The following is a 21,674-nucleotide window of genomic DNA, read 5'->3' as shown; positions in this document are numbered from 1 at the left end:
CGAGTAGAAGATCCGCAAGACTATGTAAGCAGTACCGGCACACAAACAACAAATCCTCGCAACCCAACACGTGTAGGGGTTGTCAATCCCTCATGGGTAAGATAAAACGGTAAATAGATAGATTGATAGTTGCAGATAAAGTAACGGCAAATAAAACGCAGCAAGGTTTTTTTGGGTTTTTGATAATATAGATCTGAAAATAAATTAGAAACGCGAATAGCAAAATATATCTTGCAAATAGATGATGGAAAATAGAGCGGGGTTAGGTTTCACTAGTGGCTTCTCTCGAGAAAATAGCATACGATAGGTAAGCAAATTACTGTTGGGCAATTGCTAGAAGAGCGAATAATTATGACGACATCCAAGATGATGATCATGTATATAGGCATCATGTCCAAGACAAGTAGACCGACTGCTGCATGCATCTACTACTATTACTCCACACATCGATCGTTATCCAGCATGCATCTAGCGTATTAAGTTCATGGAGAAATGGAGTAATGCTTTAAGAACGATGACATGATGTAGACAAGATCTATTCATGTAGGAATAGACTCCCATTGTTTTATCCTTAATAGCAACGATACATGCGTGTCATGTCTCCTTTTGTCACTGAGATTGAGCACCGCAAGATTGAACCCATCACAAAGCACCCCTTCCCATTTGAAGATAAAAATATCAAGTTTGCCAAACAAAATCCAAATATCAGAGAAGAAATATGAGGCTATAATAATCAAGTATGGATATAATTTCATAGATCTGGTCATAAACTCATAGTTCATTAGATTTGTACAAACACACCGCAAAAGAAAGAGTTACATCAAATAGATCTTCAAGAGACCATTGTATTGAGAAGCCAAACGAGAGATAAAGTCATCTATCTACTACTTACAGTCCCGTAGGTCTGATATGAACTACTCACGCGTCATCGGAGGAGCACAAATGAGGATGATGAACCCCTCCGTGATCTGTTCCCCTCCGACAGGGTGCCGTAAAGGGCTCTAGATTGGATCTCGTGGCTTTTGGAACTTGCGGCGGTTGAAATGATTTTTCGTCGACTCCTCTAAGGTTTATAGAATATTTGGGTACTTATGGAGTCAAGAGGCGGTGGAGGAGGTGCCCCAGGCCGCCACTATCCACCAAGGAACGCATGGGCCCAGGGCGCGCCCTGGTACCTAGTGGGCCACCTGGGCCTCCCCTGGTGAGCTTCCTTGGTTCTCACATTTTCTTGTGTTTCAAAAAAATCTTCAAAAAGTTTCGTTGTATTTGGACTTCATCTGATATTGATTTTTTTTAAAAAAAAAAATTTAAGAAACAACAGCTAGCACTGGACACTATGTCAATAGGTTAGTTAAAAAAATGATATAAAATTGTTATAAAATGATTGTAAAACATCCAATAATGATAAAATATTAGCATGTAAGAAAATCAAAAATTATAGATACGTTAGAGGTGTATTACTGACGGGGATATAGCCCTAGGGTAGGGTCATAGGTCTGACCAATACGTCCTACCCAAGGGCACCTCATTATTAGTTTAAGGACTACAAGGAAAATTCCTACTGGATCGTGACAACATCTAATCCACTCGGTACGGATCCACTCAGACAAGTACATTCCATCAACTCGGATGACAGTCAACCACTCGGCCGTATGACTCACTCGGTCATGCAAATACCAACAGTCGGCAAGACATCTGTAGTGGGCTGACATTATGGCATCAATGCCCCATCTTGTAACATAAGAGGTGAGGAGGTGGCGCACTCTATATAAGCCACCCCCTCCACATAGCTAGGGGCTAGTTTATCTTCTCCCTCGACGGGCTCATTCTTTCCCTCAAGCTATGGCTCTCTCTACACCATGTAACTCATGTCCATGACAGATAAAACAAAGCCTCTCCGGAGCACGAGACGTAGGGTTGTTATCTCCACTATGAGAGGCCCGAACTCGCTAAAACCACCATGTCACCCATGTGCATCTTGATAGATCATGCTCCGTTATCCTACCCCCTTTCTATTGTCAGACTTATACCCACGACAGTTGGCCCCCACCATGGGGCATGGCGTCTATCGAGCCATGATGCATATGGTTATTTCTTCAATCATCGGCGTCGTCCGCCTCATGGTCGTCATGCGTTGCCACCAGTGTCGTCCATCCTGTCGCCGTCATCGACCTCGGCACAACCGACTGCACCTCGTGTGCGACGTCGTCGTTAAGCACTTACGCGTAGCTACCGGCAACGGTCGCCTTATCGTCGTGATGTGCGGCCACCGGCGCCGTCTGCCTCGTCGTCGTCTCCAACCACATTGAGCCCCCACGCACGACCGCCGCCACCGTTCACCTCGTCGTCGACACGAGCCTTGTGTTCTCGGCCACTCGAGGGCGACCTACCCAGTGGAAGCGCGGGCTCCGTGCGGTGCAGGCGCGCAACGCTTCTTCCTTCAACGCCGGCCACCGGCGAGGTCTCTGTGACCGAGGCGCACAGCAACGACGACCTATGAATCAGCCTCGACTTGCAAGGCTGCAACCGATGGCCATCCAATGCTTCGTAAGTGCGTGCGTTACGTGGGCATGTTCCTTGATTAGATTAACTGCATGCAGGAAAAACGGAAACAGAAGAACGTGGTCTGCATAGTCCTTCATGGGATGGGCTGACGGTTTGCATAAGGTAATGGCCTCATTAACCGGCTCATCAGGTGAGGATTGATGACATCAGTTTCCTAATTAGTGCGGCCAAAACATCGGCTACACTGTTTCCATCAACGGCCAATCGTGCGTGCATGCATGCATGCATGCATATTCGTTTGTGGTTTTTATTCATTGCAAATTAGCAACTATACAGGACACTTAGTTCACCCAAAAATATTTGTAGCTACGCTTGCTACTAACTTGCAGGGTCACTCGTCCGTCATCGTCTCCGAACAACAGTTTATACGGACGGACTGTTCATTCGAGCTACTAACACGATGACACACAGAAATTATTTCAGATGAATTTTCCATACAGATGACCAACATGCAGTGACTCGGCCGCCCTGCGTGCCGTCGCTCAGTCGGACGCATCATAATCAGTCGGTCCTCCCGCGCGCCGCCACTCGGCGAGACACATCTTCGTCACTCGGTTGTACGCGCCTTCATCAGTCGACCGCCCCGTGAGCCGCCACTTGGTGAGACACATCTTCGTCACTCGGTTGTAGGTGCCTTCATCAGTCGGCCGCCCAGCGCGCCGCCACTCGGCGAGAGGCGTCTTTGTCACTCGACCGCCCCGCGCGCTGTCACTCTACTGGACGCATCATCATCACTCGGCACCTCCACGCATCGCCACTCTGCTGAACGCTCCGTCGACACTCGGCCTCCCCGAGCACCATCACTCTACTGGACGCGTCGTCATCACTCGTTAGCTTCGCGCATCGCCAGTCAGCAAGACAAGCCATCCTCACTCGGCTGGAGACTCCTTCGTCACTCGGCAGCTTCGCGTGTCGTCCCTCGGCTGGAGGCTCCTTCGTCACCTGGTTGCTCTGCGCGTCGTCACTCGGCCGCCCCGCATGTCGCCACTCAGCTAGACACGTCTTCATCGCTTGACCGCCCAACACGTCGCCACTCAGCCAGACGTGTCTACTTCGATCGACCGCCCACGCGCCGTGAGGCAGCTAAGTCATTTTTTCACAGACTGCATTCTATTAAATAATCGTTTCTACATTACCGAGTGTCGAGGAAGTCGCACATGACGTTCACTCGGAGGCCACGCCACTATGAAAGGACGTGGATGTCGCCTAGAGGGGGGTGAATAGGCGGTTTAAAATAATTAAGGTTTAGGCTTGAACAAATGCGGAATAAAACTAACGTTTAATATGTCAAGCACAAAACCTACAAACAACTAGGCTCATCTATGTGCACCAACAACTTATGCTAAGCAAGATAAACAACTAAGTGATAGCAAGATATATTACAATAAACAATATGTCTATCACAAAGTAAAGTGCATAAGTAAAGGGTTCGGGTAAGAGATAACCGAGGCACGGGGAGACGATGATGTATCCCGAAGTTCACACCCTTGCGGATGCTAATATCCGTTAGAGCGGTGTGGAGGCACAATGCTCCCCAAGATGCCACTAAGGCCACCTTAATCTCCTCACGCCCTCGCACAATGCAAGATGACGTGATTCCACTAAGGGACCCTTGAGGGCAGTCACCGAACCCGTACAAATGGCAAACCTTGGGGGCGGTCACCGAACCCGTACACGTGGCAACCCTTGGGGGCGGTTACCGGTACCCGTACAAATTGCTCGGGGCTATCTCCACAACCTAATTGGAGGCCCCGACGCTTGCCCGGAGCTTCACACCACAATGATTGAGCTCCAAGACACCACCAAGCTTCTAGGATGCCAAAGCATCCACGAAGAACAATATCTAGGGTACTAAGTCCCAAAGGTAGTAAGCTTCTCAACTTCTCACTTCCACGTATCACCGTGGAGAACTCAAACCGATGCAACTAATGCAATGGCAAGAACACACGAAGTGGTCAAGTCCCTCACACTCAAATCCCTCCACAACAACAAAAGCTATGGAGAAATATGAGAGGAAGAACAAGGAGCTCACAAAGAACTCCAAGATCAAGATCCAAGGGGTTCCCCTCACATAGAGGAGAAAGTGATTGGTGGAGATGTGGATCTAGATCTCCTCTCTCTTCTCCCTCAAGAACAAGCAAGAATCATTGGAGGGATTGAGAGTAAGCAAGCTCTAAGAATGTCAACAATGGAGGTAGAACAAGAGCTCAACGGATGGATAAGGCCAAGGGGGAAGAAGACCCCCTTTATATAGTGGGGGAAGGAATCAGACCGTTACCCCCACTCTCTGCCCGAGCTCCAGCGGTACTACCACTGGCTGCAGCGGTACTACCGCTGGCACTCCAACGGTACTACCGTTGGGCCCCTGGTAGTGCAAAGGCACTACCACCGCCAAGAAAGTCTTCGCAAAAAGGTCCGTCCACGAACAACCGCTAGGCAGGCGGTACTAAGCTCCTGGAGCGGTACTACCGCTGACCAGGGGCGGTACTACCACCAGCCAGCGGTACTACCGCTAGGGCCAGCGGTACTACCGCCAACTCTGGCGGTACTACCGCTAGGTCCAGCGGTACTACCGCTCGCCACTGAAACAGCCATAACTTTCGCATACGAGCTCCGAATCGAGCGAACCCAAGCTTGTTGGATTCAGGACGACAAGAGCTATCCAAACAGATATGGAAATCTTAAGACCATGCAGATATGAAAATGCCAATGATATAGAGATGTGAGATCTCTATGAATGAAGAACCGGCAAAAACTCCAACATCGAAAACATCATAGTAGATGCATATGGACTCCGTTTTCGATGAACTCGAGCTTGTCACGAAGATGACCATAAGCTCTAAAACTCACAAAGAGAAACACCAAACAAGAACCAAGAAGTATGATGCAAGGATGCAAATGGTTTGAGCTCTCAACGAACGATACGATCAAGCTACTCACTTGAGAGCCCCCCTTGATAGTACATCAATCTATCCTAACCAGAAAACCTATCAAGGGCAAACCTATACCTTGCACCTCGTCCTCTTGAGCTAGATGATGATGATCTTGGCTTCCTCAAGATGGACCACCTTTCTTGATTGCGTTCGCTTGATGAAGACTAGTTGATTGCTCCCCCATACTCACTATGGGTGAGCCACTCTTCAGCATATCTTCACAAGTCCATTGCCACCACAATGGACGGCAAGCTTCAAGCATGCTATCTTCGTGCTGATCCACTTGAACTTGCACATCGCAATCTTGATGACGATCACAACTTGACGTCATACTCCATGGGTTGTATGAGATCTTCCCTTTGACGCAAGCCCATGGAAACACACCTAACCTCCACATAGAACTCTCATGAAGACCATGGGTTAGTACACAAACACGTAATGGACAATGCTTACCATACCATGGGATCACTTGATCCCTCTCGGTACATCTTGTACGCTTTGTGTGTTGATCATCTTGATTTACTCTTTGTCTGAGATCTTGATCAACCATTGATGATGATCACAACTTGACGTCATACTCCATGGGTTGTATGAGATCTTCCCTTTGATGCAAGCCCATGTAAACACACCTAACCCCCACATAGAACTCTCACGAAGACCATGGGTTAGTACACAAACACGTAATGGACAATGCTTACCATACCATGGGATCACTTGATCCCTCTCGGTAAATCTTGTACGCTTTGTGTGTTGATCATCTTGATTTACTCTTTGTCTGAGATCTTGATCAATCATGTGTCTCTATGACCATTCTTTGGATAATACCTTGAATACCATCTTGGTCATCATATAAACTCCTTGAACCCAACAGATGGACTTCAAGAAGTGCCTATGGACAAATCCTATAAATGTAACTTAAGGCAACCATTAGTCCATAGGAATTGTCATCAAGTACCAAAACCACATATGGAGATATATGCTCCAACAATCTCCCCCATTTTGGTAATTGATGACAACTACTTCAAGAGAGTTTATATAAGGAAATAAGCATAACCAACCGCACACATACAAAACAATAATGCATGCGTGCAAGATGTAAATGCTTACGCAATAAAAGCAAACCCCTCTAAACATATCCAAAGTAAACTAAACTCTCTAAACTTCTCCCCCATTGGCATCGATTGCCAAAATGGACGAAAAGTTTAGAAAGCCAATATATTTGGTGGTCCTCCAAAAAGTGTGTACTTCTCAGCAAATGAGTGCAAAGAAATACACAAATACAATGATAAGTAGTTGGAGGAAAACAAACTATATTGTGGACCCAAAGATTGCAAATAAAGGAATCGTATGCCACAAGGACATACCAAAATAGAGGCAAGCAATCAAAAGATACCGGATGGAACAAACAATCATATGGTCTTCGAACCACATGAATAAAAGATATTATGATAAAAGCAACGGAGTGTTTTATCAAAACTAGAGAAGCTCCCCATGATTTGTGAACTAATAAGAGATTTTTGTATATGATACAAGTGCACAAAATAGGATCGTTGCTCCCCCAAAATTAATAAAAACACACAACGGGTGCAAGAAGAAAGATGAGACAATAAGAAAATCTCTTGCACAAAACAAGTGGTTGAGCAATATGTAAAAGAAGCAACTTAAGATTAGGCTCAACCAAAATAATGTGTGTGAGTCATGGCAAGGCACTTGAGAAGACTAAGATAAGGATGAACATTACTCATCAACATAGTCTTGATGAAATGAGACACACAGTGCAAGACATATCATTCCCACACACACATACTAGAAAATGGGTTCACAAGCTTACTAATAAACAAAATAAGAACCAACGCTTGTGACAACCCATGGTGAAGGTAGGAAATAAGAACCTTGTCAAGAAAGGAGGGATACCAATCGAAATGGCAAAACCCTCATCAAGACAGGCATGAGGAAAAATAATCTTCACGGCCAAAGAGTGCATCAAGATGTAGGAAAATAAGATACGCACTCAAGACAAATCCTTTCACGAAGCCACCAAAAACTGAAAAAGTAAATGCAACGGTGGACGTAAAAGAAAAGAGGATATCAATTAGAGATGTAACTTCTCTCAAGTGTAAAAGATTCTAAGCAGAAGACAAACATGATGATATATATCCACAAAGAAGAATGTACACACGAAATGGTTACAAGAAGGAACAAACTAGATATCCAAAAGGAAGTCATAAATATATCAATAAGATCTTTTGCTTGGAAGCATAGCACATGGCCTAATATTTTCTTTTTGTGCAATATGAACTTCCAACATACGAACATCAAAGATATCCCAACTAGTAATAAGACATCATCGTTAGGATGCTTTGAGAAAGGAAACAAGTACTACAAGAACGAATCAAGAGATTCATGCCATGATGCAACCTGCAAAGAAAAGACAGGGGCCTTTGCAAGAAGATAATGCATGAAGTAGATACTTGTTACCGAGACAACATTGGATTGATGTAGTAGATAGTTGTTCTTTGATCATCCTAACTTGGCTTCAATAATCACATGGTCTCAACACCTTCCTTATAGGTGAGCCGAGCATCCAATGCATCTCCAATTGTTCCTGGAACAACAAAACAAACAAAATGGTGCCCAAACTCATTGGGACCAAAGAGTTAGAAAAACCGACAATACATAGGACAAACTCCACATACATGTGTGCATATAGATATGAATTTGAATTTCATGCACACGTTAGCCATTTTATGACAAGGTGGAGTTTCCCCTATATATTGGGTCAAAGAAAGAAAGCATGCCAAAGGAAATACATATAGTAAATATGCATGCTCATAGCTTTAAAGAATCCAATCAACATATAGTTGATAAGATACCAAAAGACAAGGTATCAAGTGATAATAAGATAGCAAATGAAAAACTATCACTTGAGGGATATCAATTAAAATATACAACAAGGAATGAGATATCCATTGACACATGCCAAATAAAAAGGAAACAAGATACCAATTGAAGGAAAACAGACACGAGGTATCTAGTTTCCAAAAGAGAGCTAGGTTCCAACAAACCAAACCCTCGACAAATTTTCATGATGGCACAAAGCATCATAAAGAGCAAGACTTGCCTCCCATCAACATACACTTGATGGGGATCAAAAGATTTTATGATGGGCGTATAAAGAGAGTATTCTAAAGAAAATAGGATAGCTCCCCCAAGGGTTGTGCATTATATAGAATTTGCATTTAAATACAAAATGCACAAGATGGGATCATCACTTTCTCTATATTTAGAAAAACACTAGACAAGTTAAAATAGATACACAAGAGGCAAGGAAGACAAACGAAACACAAAATCCAATGTAAAGACGATTAGCAATTCCTACCACATGATGGGAATACCAATTGTCAAGGACAAGAAGTATTTTGGAAATGATACTCATTGGTAGATCGCAAATATATCCAAGATCATCTGTACCCATAAAACGCAAGCAAATGACACTTGTAGAGCAAACATGCCACCTAGGAACAAGATAATTTACAATATCAACACTAAGTGGCAATACCTCAAATGTACACATTCTCTAGGCTTGTAATATGCACATAGCATATTACTCCCCCATAATGTGATAACCCAACAATATTAACAAGTGGCAAACAAAAAACCAACAAGAGACAATTAATGGACCATTTAGAATTTGAATTTCTCATGAGTAAGACATACCACATAGAAGCTAGATAATCTTGAAATATCAATACTAAGTGGTATTCCCCATGTATACACATTTATAGGATCATGAGGTGTGCAAAGCACATCACTCCCCCATAATGAAATAATCCATTAATCTCTCACAAGAGCCAATCAAAGATACAAACAAGATGCAATAAGGCTCAATACAAGACTCACATGTACATGATATGCAAACCAACATACACATATTCGCTTACTTCAAGATAAGCAAGTTGGAAGCACAACATATACAAACACATGCAAGGTACAAAACCAAAACATGCAAAAGGGGCAAGCAACTAACAATGTAAATAGTTTAAGTACAAGTTACCGTAAGGAGGCACATTGGATATAAGATAGAAACTCGATAATCTAAATGACTTGGCTTGAGATAATATGAATGATGAAGACCCCTTAATTCTTCATTATGTATCCAAGTCTCTATTGTCCTCCATATTCACCTATTGATCCAGTTTGAGCTTGTTGGTCCCCAACCACGTTGGGTCCTAAGAGGTTAGTCACAATAGGCTTGGCAACCCAAATGGTACTTTTCTTGACACCATTTTGAGTACCAACAAACTTGGCAAACACATTGCCAACCTTATCCTTCCCAAGAGAATAGATATCATCAATAATGATTGGGTTGGATAAATTACCGCTCGTGCAAGAAGAAGCGAAGTGACCCTTCTCACGACATAAGTAGCAACATCTACCCTTTAATTTCTTCCCTATTGATTTCTCAACATGAGGAGTGTTGGCTTGGGTCTTCTTGGGAAGGGGCCTTTCTTCAACTTGTAGTTGAGTATGTGAGTAGTTGCTTGTGACTTTGGGGCTTCTTCTTTAGTGGGCAAGATCTAACATGGTGCCTTTCAATTTTGCAATTGAAGCAAATAATCTTGGCCAAATTCTTGACTTGTTCTTGGCCCTTCTTCTTGAAGCTTTTGGACTTCTTCTTCTTGTTGGAGTTGAATCCAAGTCCATTCTTATCATTCGGGGATTTTTGTCCACACAAGACATTGTTGAGTGTGGACATCCCTCCATGCCTCTTTTCCAAGTCTTTCTTCAAGGAAGTGACTTGGGCCTTGAGCTCTTTGATTTCCTCTACATGGTTAGTATCAACACAAGTACTAGAGGAAGTATAAGCTTCATTGTTAGAGCAACAAGGCATGGAAAGTAATTCATCACAAGATGTAGCAGCATTATGAGTAGATGAATTACAAGGACTAGCACATGGCAATATAGCTTTTTGACTAGAAGTAGTGCTAATGTCCACATGAGGCTCACTCGATGTTACCTCGGTAGTAATAGCCTCATGAGCTAATTTTAGCACATTATGGGATGCTAGAAGATCATCATGAGAGCTTGTGAGCATTACATGACTTTCTTCCAATTTCCCATAATTGCTAGATAGCAACTCAAGTTGAGCCCTTAGCTCAACATTCTCCTTAAAAATGGATGCTTCACAAGAAGTAGAGTTAGTAGCACAAGCGTCTTCATTAGAAATAAGAGAAGAAGGCACCTTGGCAAGCTCTTTAGCATACGAAGCTTCAAGTTGAGCATGAGACTCGGTGAATTCGATGAGCGAGCTCTTAATAGCCCTTGAGCCATTTCCGAGGTGCTCATAGTCCTCAAGGAGTTTAGCATGAGCAACTTGAAGCTTATCGTTTTTAGTTCTAAAATCATTAGCCACCTCGAGAGCTCTATCATAGGATCCCTTTAATCTAGATAATTCTAGAGCAAAGGTTTCCTCAAGGGATTCCTTGGTGGTTTGTTCATTATCAAGAGCTTGAGATAGCTCTGCGATCTCATTAGCGTAATCACGCTCATGACCTTGCATTGTCTCAATGGTGGCCTCATGCTCCTCAAGATGAGCTTCCAACTCCTCAATATATTTCTTGCCCTCACTGGCAATAGACATGATTTCCAAGAAGTTGGAAAGAGCAAGTTTATTCTTATAAAGAGATTTAAAAATCATTTCACCCTTAATTTTTAAGGATGCAATATTATCACTCTCTTTATCATTATCCTCATCCCCATTATCATCAACATCATCATCATGGGATATATTGGAATTCAAAGTAGGAGATACCTTTGAAGCCTTAGCCATAAGGCAAAAGTGAGTCACAATAGATGATGATGTAGGATCCCTTGAAGCATAATTCAAGGCCACATCTTGTTCCATGGAGTGATGAATTTCCTCTACATTGTTAGCACAACAACTCGAGGAAATATATACACTTTTATCATGGCAACAAGATATAGGAGGCATATCATCATGAAATTTAGACAGGCAGTTTTTACATGATATGCAAGGACTATCAACACAAGCATGTGAAACATTTAGAGTGCTCGAAGTATTAACGCCCAAAGCTGAAGCATTGCAATAATATAGTGATGAAGGATCATTAACAATAAACCCACTTTCATTATTGCAATGGTCACCACTACTCACCATATCATTACCTTGTGGCAATCCACATGTAGGTGAAGTAGATGAAGTTGAGAAGACCACACGACCGGAGGTGGAGGGAGAACAATCATCCCTGCAAATCTGGGACACACCATATTTATCTTGACGCTTTGTCCACAACTCATGAGCATCCCGGAATGGCATGAGTTGAAATATAACTACATTGCTCAAAGCATCAAAAAGCACATTAGAAGCTTGAGCATTGAGATAAGAGTTTTGTTGGGGAACGTCGCATGGGAAACAAAAAATTTCCTACGCGCACGAAGACCTATCATGGTGATGTCCATCTACGAGAGGGGATGAGTGATCTACGTACCCTTGTAGACCGTACAGCAGAAGCGTTAGTGAACGCGGTTGATGTAGTGGAACGTCCTCACGTCCCTCGATCCGCCCCGCGAACAATCCCGCGATCAGTCCCACGATCTAGTACCGAACGGACGGCACCTCCGCGTCCAGCACACGTACAGCTCGACGATGATCTCGGCCTTCTTGATCCAGCAAGAGAGACGGAGAGGTAGAAGAGTTCTCCGGCAGCGTGACGGCGCTCCGGAGGTTGGTGATGACCTTGTCTCAGCAGGGCTCCGCCCGAGCTCCGCAGAAACGCGATCTAGAGGGAAAACTGTGGAGGTATGTGGTCGGGCTGCCGTGGAAAAGTCGTCTCAAATCAGCCCTAAAACCTCTGTATATATAGGTGGGAGAGAGGGAACCTTGCCTTGGGGCTCAAGGAGCCCCAAGGGGGTCTGCCGAGCCAAAGGGGGGGAAGGACTCCCCCCCAAACCGAGTCCTACTTGGTTTGGTGGGTGGAGTCCTTCTTTCCTTTCCCACCTCCTCTTTTTTTTCCTTTTCTCTTTGATTTTATTCCAATGCGCATAGGGCCCTTTTGGGCTGTCCCACCAGCCGACTAAGGGTTGGTGCGCCATCCTCAAGGCCTATGGGCTTCCCCGTGGTGGGTTCCCCCCCCCCCCCCCGGTGAACTCCTGGAACCCATTCGTCATTCCCGGTACATTCCCGGTAACTCCAAAAACCATCCGGTAATGAAATGAGGTCATCCTATATATCAATCTTCGTTTCCGGACCATTCCAGAAACCCTCGTGATGTCCGTGATCTCATCCGGGACTCCGAACAACATTCGGTAACCAACCATATAACTCAAATACGCATAAAACAACATCGAACCTTAAGTGCGCAGACCCTGCGGGTTCGAGAACTATGTAGACATGACCCGAGAGATTCCTCGGTCAATATCCAATAGCGGGACCTGGATGCCCATATTGGATCCTACATATTCTACGAAGATCTTATCGTTTGAACCTCAGTGCCAAGGATTCATATAATCCCGTATGTCATTCCCTTTGTCCTTCGGTATGTTACTTGCCCGAGATTCGATCGTGAGTATCCGCATACCTATTTCAATCTCGTTTACCGGCAAGTCTCTTTACTCGTTCCGTAATACAAGATCCCTCAACTTACACTAAGTCACATTGCTTGCAAGGCTTGTGTGTGATGTTGTATTACCGAGTGGGCCCCGAGATACCTCTCCGTCACACGGAGTGACAAATCCCAGTCTCGATCCATACTAACTCAACGAACACCTTCGGAGATACCTGTAGAGCATCTCTATAGTCACCCAGTTACGTTGCGACGTTTGATACACACAAAGCATTCCTCCGGTGTCAGTGAGTTATATGATCTCATGGTCATAGGAACAAATACTTGACACGCAGAAAACAGTAGCAACAAAATGACACGATCAACATGCTACGTCTATTAGTTTGGGTCTAGTCCATCACGTGATTCTCCTAATGACGTGATCTAGTTATCAAGCAACAACACCTTGTATATAATCAGAAGACCCTGACTATCTTTGATCAACTGGCTAGCCAACTAGAGGCTTGCTAGGGGACAGTGTTTTGTCTATATATCCACACATGTATATAAGTCTTCATTCAATACAATTATAGCGTGGATAATAAACGATTATCTTGATACAGGAATTATAATAATAACTATATTTATTATTGCCTCTAGGGCATAATTCCAACAGTCTCCCACTTGCACTAGAGTCAATAATCTAGCCCTCACATCATCATGCGAATTACATTGCAATAAATCTAACACCCATACAGTTCTGGTGTTGATCATGCTTTGCCCGTGGAAGAGGTTTAGTCAGCGGGTCTGCTACATTGAGATCCGTGTGCACTTTGCATATATTTACGTCCTCCCCTTCGACGTAGTCGCGGATGAGGTTGAAGCGTCGTTTGATGTGTCTGGTCTTCTTGTGAAACCGTGGTTCCTTTGCTAAGGCAATGGCACCCGTGTTGTCATAGAACAAGGTTATTGGATTCAGTGCGCTTGGCACCACTCCAAGATCCGTCATGAACTGCTTCATCCAGACACCCTCCTTAGCCGCCTCCGAGGCAGCCATGTACTCCGCTTCACATGTAGAAACTGCTACGACGCTTTGCTTGGAACTACACCAGCTTACCGCACCCCCATTAAGAATAAATACGTATCCGGTTTGCGACTTAGAGTCGTCCGGATCTGTGTCAAAGCTTGCATCGACGTAACCTTTTACGGCGAGCTCTTCGTCACCTCCATACACGAGAAACATCTCCTTAGTCCTTTTCAGGTACTTCAGGATATTCTTGACCGCCGTCCAGTGATCCACTCCTAGATTACTCTGGTACCTACCTGCCATACTTATGGCCAGGCTAACATCCGGTCTAGTGCACAGCATTGCATACATGATAGAACCTATGGCTGAAGCATAGGGGACGGAGAGCATATGCTCTCTATCTTCATCAGTTGCTGGGCACTGAGTCTTACTCAATCTCGTACCTTGTAAAACTGGCAAGAACCCTTTCTTAGACTATTCCACTTTGAACCTCTTCAAAACTTTATCAAGGTATGTGCTTTGTGAAAGTCCTATCAGGCGTTTTGATCTATCCCTATAGATCTTAATGCCTAGAATGTAAGCAGCTTCTCCTAGGTCCTTCATAGAGAAACTTTTATTCAAGTAATCCTTTATGCTCTCCAAAAACTCTACGATGTTTCCAATCAGCAATATGTCATCCACATATAATATTAGAAACACCACAGAGCTCCCACTCACATTCTTGTAAATACAAGATTCTCCAACCACTTGTATAAACCCAAATGCTTTGATCACCTCATCAAAGCGTTTGTTCCAACTCCGAGATGCTTGCACCAGTCCATAAATGGATCGCTGGAGCTTGCACACCTTGTTAGCATTCTTAGGATCGACAAAACCTTCGGGTTGCATCATATACAATTCTTCCTTAAGGAAACCGTTAAGGAACGCCGTTTTGACATCCATCTGCGAGATTTCATAATCGAAAAATGCAGCTATTGCTAACATGATTCTGACGGACTTACGAATCGCTACGGGTGAGAATGTCTCATCGTAGTCAACTCCTTGAACTTGTGAAAAACCCTTTGCCACAAGTCGAGCTTTATAAACGGTCACATTGCCGTCAGCGTCCGTCTTCCTCTTAAAGATCCATTTGTTCTGAATAGCCTTGCGGCCCTCAGGCAGTACCTCCAAAGTCCACACTTTATTCTCATACATGGATCCTATCTCGGACTTCATGGCTTCTAGCCATTTGTTGGAATCTGGGCCCACCATTGCTTCTTCATAATTTGCAGGTTCCTTGTTGTCCAACAACATGATTGATAAGACGGGATTACCGTACCACTCTGGAGCACCACGTGGTCTCGTCGACCTGCATGGTTCGACAGAAACTTGAACCGGAGTTTCATGATCATCATCATTAACTTCCTCCTCAACCGGCGTTGCAACGACAGAGGTTTCCCCTTGCCCTGCGCCACCATCCAGAGGGATGAGAGGTTCGACAACCTCGTCAAGTTCTATCTTCCTCCCACTCAATTCTCTCGAGAGAAACTCCTTCTCGAGAAAAGCTCCGTTTTTAGCAACAAACACTTTGCCCTCGGATTTGAGATAGAAGGTGTACCCAACTGTCTCTTTTGGGTAACCTATGAAGATGCACTTTTCCGCTTTGGGTTCCAGCTTTTCAGGCTGAAGCTTTTTGACATAAGCATCACATCCCCAAACTTTAAGAAACGACAACTTTGGCCTTTTGCCATACCACAGTTCGTATGGTGTCGTCTCAACGGATTTTGATGGTGCCCTATTTAAAGTGAATGCAGCTGTTTCTAATGCATAACCCCAAAACGATAACGGCAAATCGGTAAGGGACATCATAGATCGCACCATCTCTAATAAAGTACGATTACGACGTTCGGACACACCATTACGCTGTGGTGTTCCAGGCGGTGTCAACTGTGAAACAATTCCACATTGTCTTAAGTGAGCACCAAACTCGAAACTCAGATATTCACCCCCACGATCAGACCGTAGGAACTTGATCTTCTTGTTACAATGATTTTCAACTTCACTCTGAAATTGCTTGAACTTTTCAAATGTTTCAGACTTGTGCTTCATTAAGTAGACATAACCATATCTACTCAAATCGTCAGTGAAGGTGAGAAAATAACGATATCCGCCGCGTGCCTCTACGCTCATCGGACCGCACACATCGGTATGTATGATTTCCAACAAGTCACTGGTAAGCATCGGACCGCATAGTTTCACTGGTAAGCATCCCTATGCTAATCATATCATCTATATGATTCATGATCGACCTTTCGGTCTCATGTGTTCCGAGGCCATGTCCGCACATGCTAGGCTCGTCAAGCTTAACCCAAGTGTTCCGCGTGCGCAACTGTTTTGCACCCGTTGTATGTGAACGTTGAGTCTATCACACCCGATCATCACGTGGTGTCTCGAAACGACGAACTATAGCAACGGAGCACAGTCGGGGAGAACACAATTTCGTCTTGAAATTTTAGTGAGAGATCACCTCATAATGCTACCGTCGTTCTAAGCAAAATAAGGTGCATAAAAGGATTAACATCACACGCAATTCAGAAGTGACATGATATGGCCATCATCACGTGCTTCTTGATCTCCATCACCAAAGCACCGGCACGATCTTCTTGTCACCGGCGCCACACCATGATCTCCATCAACGTGTCGCCATCGGGGTTGTCGTGCTACTCATGCTATTACTACTAAAGCTACATCCTAGCAAAATAGTAAACGCATCTGCAAGCACAAACATTAGTATAAAGACAACCCTATGGCTCCTGCCGGTTGCCGTACCATCGACGTGCAAGTCGATATTATCTATTACAACATGATCATCTCATACATCCAATATATCACATCACATCGTTGGCCATATCACATCACAAGCATACCCTGCAAAAACAAGTTAGACGTCCTCTAATTTTGTTGTTGCATGTTCTACGTGGTGACCATGGGTATCTAGTAGGATCGCATCTTACTTACGCAAACACCACAACGGAGATTGTGAGTTGCTATTTAACCTCATCCAAGGACCTCCTCGGTCAAATCCGATTCAACTAAAGTTGGAGAAACCGACACTTGCCAGTCATCTTTGAGCAACGGGGTTACTTGTAGCGATGAAACCAGTCTCTCGTAAGCGTACGAGTAATGTCGGTCCAAGCCGCTCCAATCCAACAATACCGCGGAATCAAGAAAAGACTAAGGAGGGCAGCAAAACACACATCACCGCCCACAAAAACTTGTGTGTTCTACTCGAGAAGACATCTACGCATGAACCTAGCTCATGATGCCACTGTTGGGGAACGACGCATGGGAAACAAAAATTTTCCTACGCGGACGAAGACCTATCATGGTGATGTCCATCTACGACAGGCGATTTCCGATCTACGTACCCTTGTAGATCGCGCAGCAGAAGCGTTAAGAGACGCGGTTGATGTAGTGGAACGTCCTCACGTCCCTCGATCCGCCCCGCGAACCGTCCCACGAACTGTCCCGCGATCCGTCCCACGATCCGCTCCGATCTAGTGCCGAACGGACGGCACCTCCGCGTTCAGCACACGTACAGCTCGACGATGATCTCGGCCTTCTTGATCCAGCAAAAGAGATGGAGAGGTAGAAGAGTTCTCCGGCAGCGTGACGGCGCTCCGGAGGTTGGTGATGATGTAATCTCGGCAGGGCTCCGCCCGAGCTCCGCAGAAACGCGATCTAGAGGTAAAACCGTGGAGTTATGTGGTCGGGCTGCCTTGGAAAAGTTGTCTCAAATCAGCCCTAATTATAGGAGGAGGGAGGGGGCTTGCCTTGAGGCTCAAGGAGACCCAAGGTCTGCGCCACCAAGGGAGGAGGAGTCCTCCTCCAATCCTAGTCCAACTAGGATTGGAAAGTGAAGTCCTTCTCTCCTTTCCCACCTCCTTTTTTTTCTTTCTCTTTGATTTTCTATCCTTGGCACATAGGGCCCTCTTGGGCTGTCCCACCAGCCCACCAAGGGCTAGTGCACCACCCCCAAGGCCTATGGGCTTCCCCGGGGTGGGTTGCCCCCCCCCCCGGTGAACATTCGGAACCCATTCGTCATTCCCGGTATATTCCCGGTAACTCCGAAAACCTTCCGGTAATCAAATGAGGTCATCCTATATATCAATCTTCGTTTCCGGACCATTCTGGAAACCCTCGTGACGTCCGTGATCTCATCCGGGACTCCGAACAACATTCGGTAACCAACCATATAACTCAAATACGCATAAAACAACGTCGAACCTTAAGTGTGCAGACCCTGCGGGTTCGAGAACTATGTAGACATGACCCGAGTGACTCCTCGGTCAATATCCAATAGCGGGACCTGGATGCCCATACTGGATCCTACATATTCTACGAAGATCTTATCGTTTGAACCTCAGTGCCAAGGATTCATATAATCCCGTATGTCATTCCCTTTGTCCTTCGGTATGTTACTTGCCCGAGATTCGATCGTCAGTATCCGCATACCTATTTCAATCTCGTTTACCGGCAAGTCTCTTTACTCGTTCCGTAATACAAGGTCCCGCAACTGTATCCCTGATTCGGCCATTTCATTAGCAATTTGTGCACTAGACATATCGTCAGCTAGCCCATTGCAGCCTGGACGCCCCGTTTTTTCATTATTATTACGACTTTTTATTGCTTTCTGTAAAACATTCGGGATTTCAACAATGTTTAAATTTTTAGAAAATCCACATTTGAATGTCCGGCTTTTTCCCTTTACAAAAACAAATCCGGGCTTTTGAGCTTGAAAATTTGAAAAACAAAATGGTTATAAACTCAAAAACCTCATGAGAATTTGGAAGAAAGTTACAACTCGTTGGTATCCATCATTTGGGATGGATTTCGTGGATTTCATTTGCGAATTCCGGGTTCAACTTGTTTGTCTGCCATGGAATTGACCATTGGAATCGAATTGTCATTTCCACCCAAATCCCTCCCCCTCAGTCGCACTGTACCCAAATCCCAGCCCACAGCCTGCCATTCATGTGGATTTGTCGCAGCTCTGCTCAGCCCGGACACCACCCTTCCTTCCCGTTCCCGCACATCCATGGCGCTCTGATTGCCGCCAATGACGAGCCTTCCCTCCTCCGCTGATACCTCTCCCTCCATACTTCTCCTCTCCCATCTCCTATTCCTCACCTCCCCTTTCCTCCCCCCGGAACCCCAGTTGCTCCGCCCCGTGCTCCGTCCTGTTGTTGAAGCAGCGTCTGGTGACCCCCAGTTACTCTTTCAGCCTGTGCTGTGATTGACCTTCTCCATGGCAATGAGGTCGCGGGGAAGTGAGCTGCACAGCGCACGCTTGTGCTCGAGAAGGAAATTCGTCGACATACCTTCTCTGTCGAGAATGTTCACGGGTCGAGAGGGATCATTATGGAAAGAGAATCATGAAGCTGCCTGGGTCCACCTGGTTGCAGTCCATGCCTGAGCATTACCAGGTTTCATGCCTGAGCATTACCAGGTTTCCACAGTGTGAACCATCATGCGAAATACACATTTTCCTAGTGGAAGCGCTTGAATCATTTTTCGTCCTGAAAGGCTTCATGCTACACACGAAAATAGACACTTTACTATCCGAATGAATGCCATTTTGGAAATATGGCAGCCAGAACCCATATGGCATTCATTTCATTTCAGAAATTCATATGGCAGCCAAACACAAAAATTGGATTTGGAAACCCAATCCCACCAAATGAATTCTTTGCAGGAATGTGTTTTCATTTCGTTTCCACCAAATGGAATGAAAGCCCAGGTGCCAAACGAGCTGTTAGTGAATTCACAAAATAATCATGAAATTTAAAAAAAAACAATTTCATAAATGATCACAAAATAGTCATAAATTCATGATTTTCCAAAAATGTTCATGAATTCAAATGTTCACGGCTTTCAAAACTGTTCATCATATACAAATGTTCACGGCTTTAAAAAATGTTTGCAAATAAAACATGTTCATCAAGTTCAAAAAATATTAGGGAGTTGAAAAAACGTTCACTGCATTAAAAAGTTCTGGCTAATTTTAAAATGTTCACAGATTTTTAAATATATTCATGACATTCATCAAATATCCGCCATTTTCACAACTGTGAACGAATTCTATAATTATTCAGATAAAGAAAAATATTCACTAATTTAAAATATTCCTGACTTTGAAAATTATTCACGAATTTCAAATGAATTCAAACAAATATCATGGCTTTGAAAAAAATCATGATTTTATCAAAATTATTCTCAATTTCGAAAGAAAAATCTACATATTTTCAAAAACGTTTATGAACTCAAAAGATGTTATCGAATTTTTAGAAATGTTCGTGAGAAAAAAATGTCCATGATTTTCAAAAACTGTTTGCAAATTACAAAGCTGGCCAAGTAGTTTGAAAATTCATTTTTGTTTTGATGGAAAGTTCACTGATTTAAAAGGTGATTGTGATTTCACAAAATGTTCACAAATTTCAAAATCTGATCATGAAGTTCATCAAATGTTGATGAATGTAAATAATATTGGATACTGCCATACATCTTAGTTATTTAAATTAAATCATGACTTTGAAGAATGTTCATAAATTTCAAATGAATTCAAAAGAATATCACGACTTTGAAGAAATCATGAATTTCAAAATGTATTCGATTCGGAAAAAAATCCATAATTATAAAATGCATGTATTTGAAAAAATCTTGAGTTCTTAAAAGTTTTACACATGTTAACAAAGTATATTTGTTTTGAAGAACTAATCGGTCACTTCAAAAGAAATCGTTTTTAGGTTTCTCCATGAATAGAATTTATCAAAATCATTTATCACGGAATATAGTTCTGAAGAACTCGACGTGACAAATCCAACGATAAAAATAATTCAGAATTTGGACACACGATTCAAGAGATAGAGAATTTTGCATGTGCACCACTTATGAGAGACATGAGAAGGGTTTTTATTTTGGTGGGAAATGATTTTTGCAGGGGGTAAACCTTTGCAAGCGTGGACGCCCTGCTTTTTCTATCACCTCTTAAAAGTTGGCACACGAAGCTTCTGTGATGTCGCATGCTACTAAACCTGGAATTCAACATACAAAATAGAATCAATAATTCACATCGTTAGATTTTGGGACCAGAATCAAACAAAATTTAAGTTGGATAAAATTATTAAAATGCATGATTCATAATAGATCAAAGCCCAAAAGAATTATTTGATCTTATGAAATCTAGATATTTTAGTGAGATCTAGAATTTTTTGTTAGCCAAACTTCAAACCTCGGTGCAACTTGCACCTTTTCATTTAGTTGCAATGTTGTAAAAGAAAGTGCAATTTACAATTTTCATTGAGCTAAACAAGTACTCCCCCCTCTCCCCGTCCTGGGTCATGATCCATCACTGGATCGCCTCCTTTTTGGCCAGGCACTAACGACCTAATTCATAGCCGGCAATGCATTTCACTCTCTTTTCCTCAAGACCATGGCAGAGCCCTCCACTCTTCGAAGAAGTCCAAGACTGGAGGGCAAGCGGCTGGGCCGCATAACGGATCTATCGTGTGAGCTCCTATGGCGCATCACCCAAAGGATACTGTCAAG

The sequence above is a fragment of the Hordeum vulgare genome, chromosome 5H, assembly GCF_904849725.1.
Source record: "Hordeum vulgare subsp. vulgare chromosome 5H, MorexV3_pseudomolecules_assembly, whole genome shotgun sequence".
Classification (NCBI taxonomy): Eukaryota; Viridiplantae; Streptophyta; class Magnoliopsida; order Poales; family Poaceae; genus Hordeum; species Hordeum vulgare.
Note: the sequence above shows the minus strand (reverse complement) of the source record.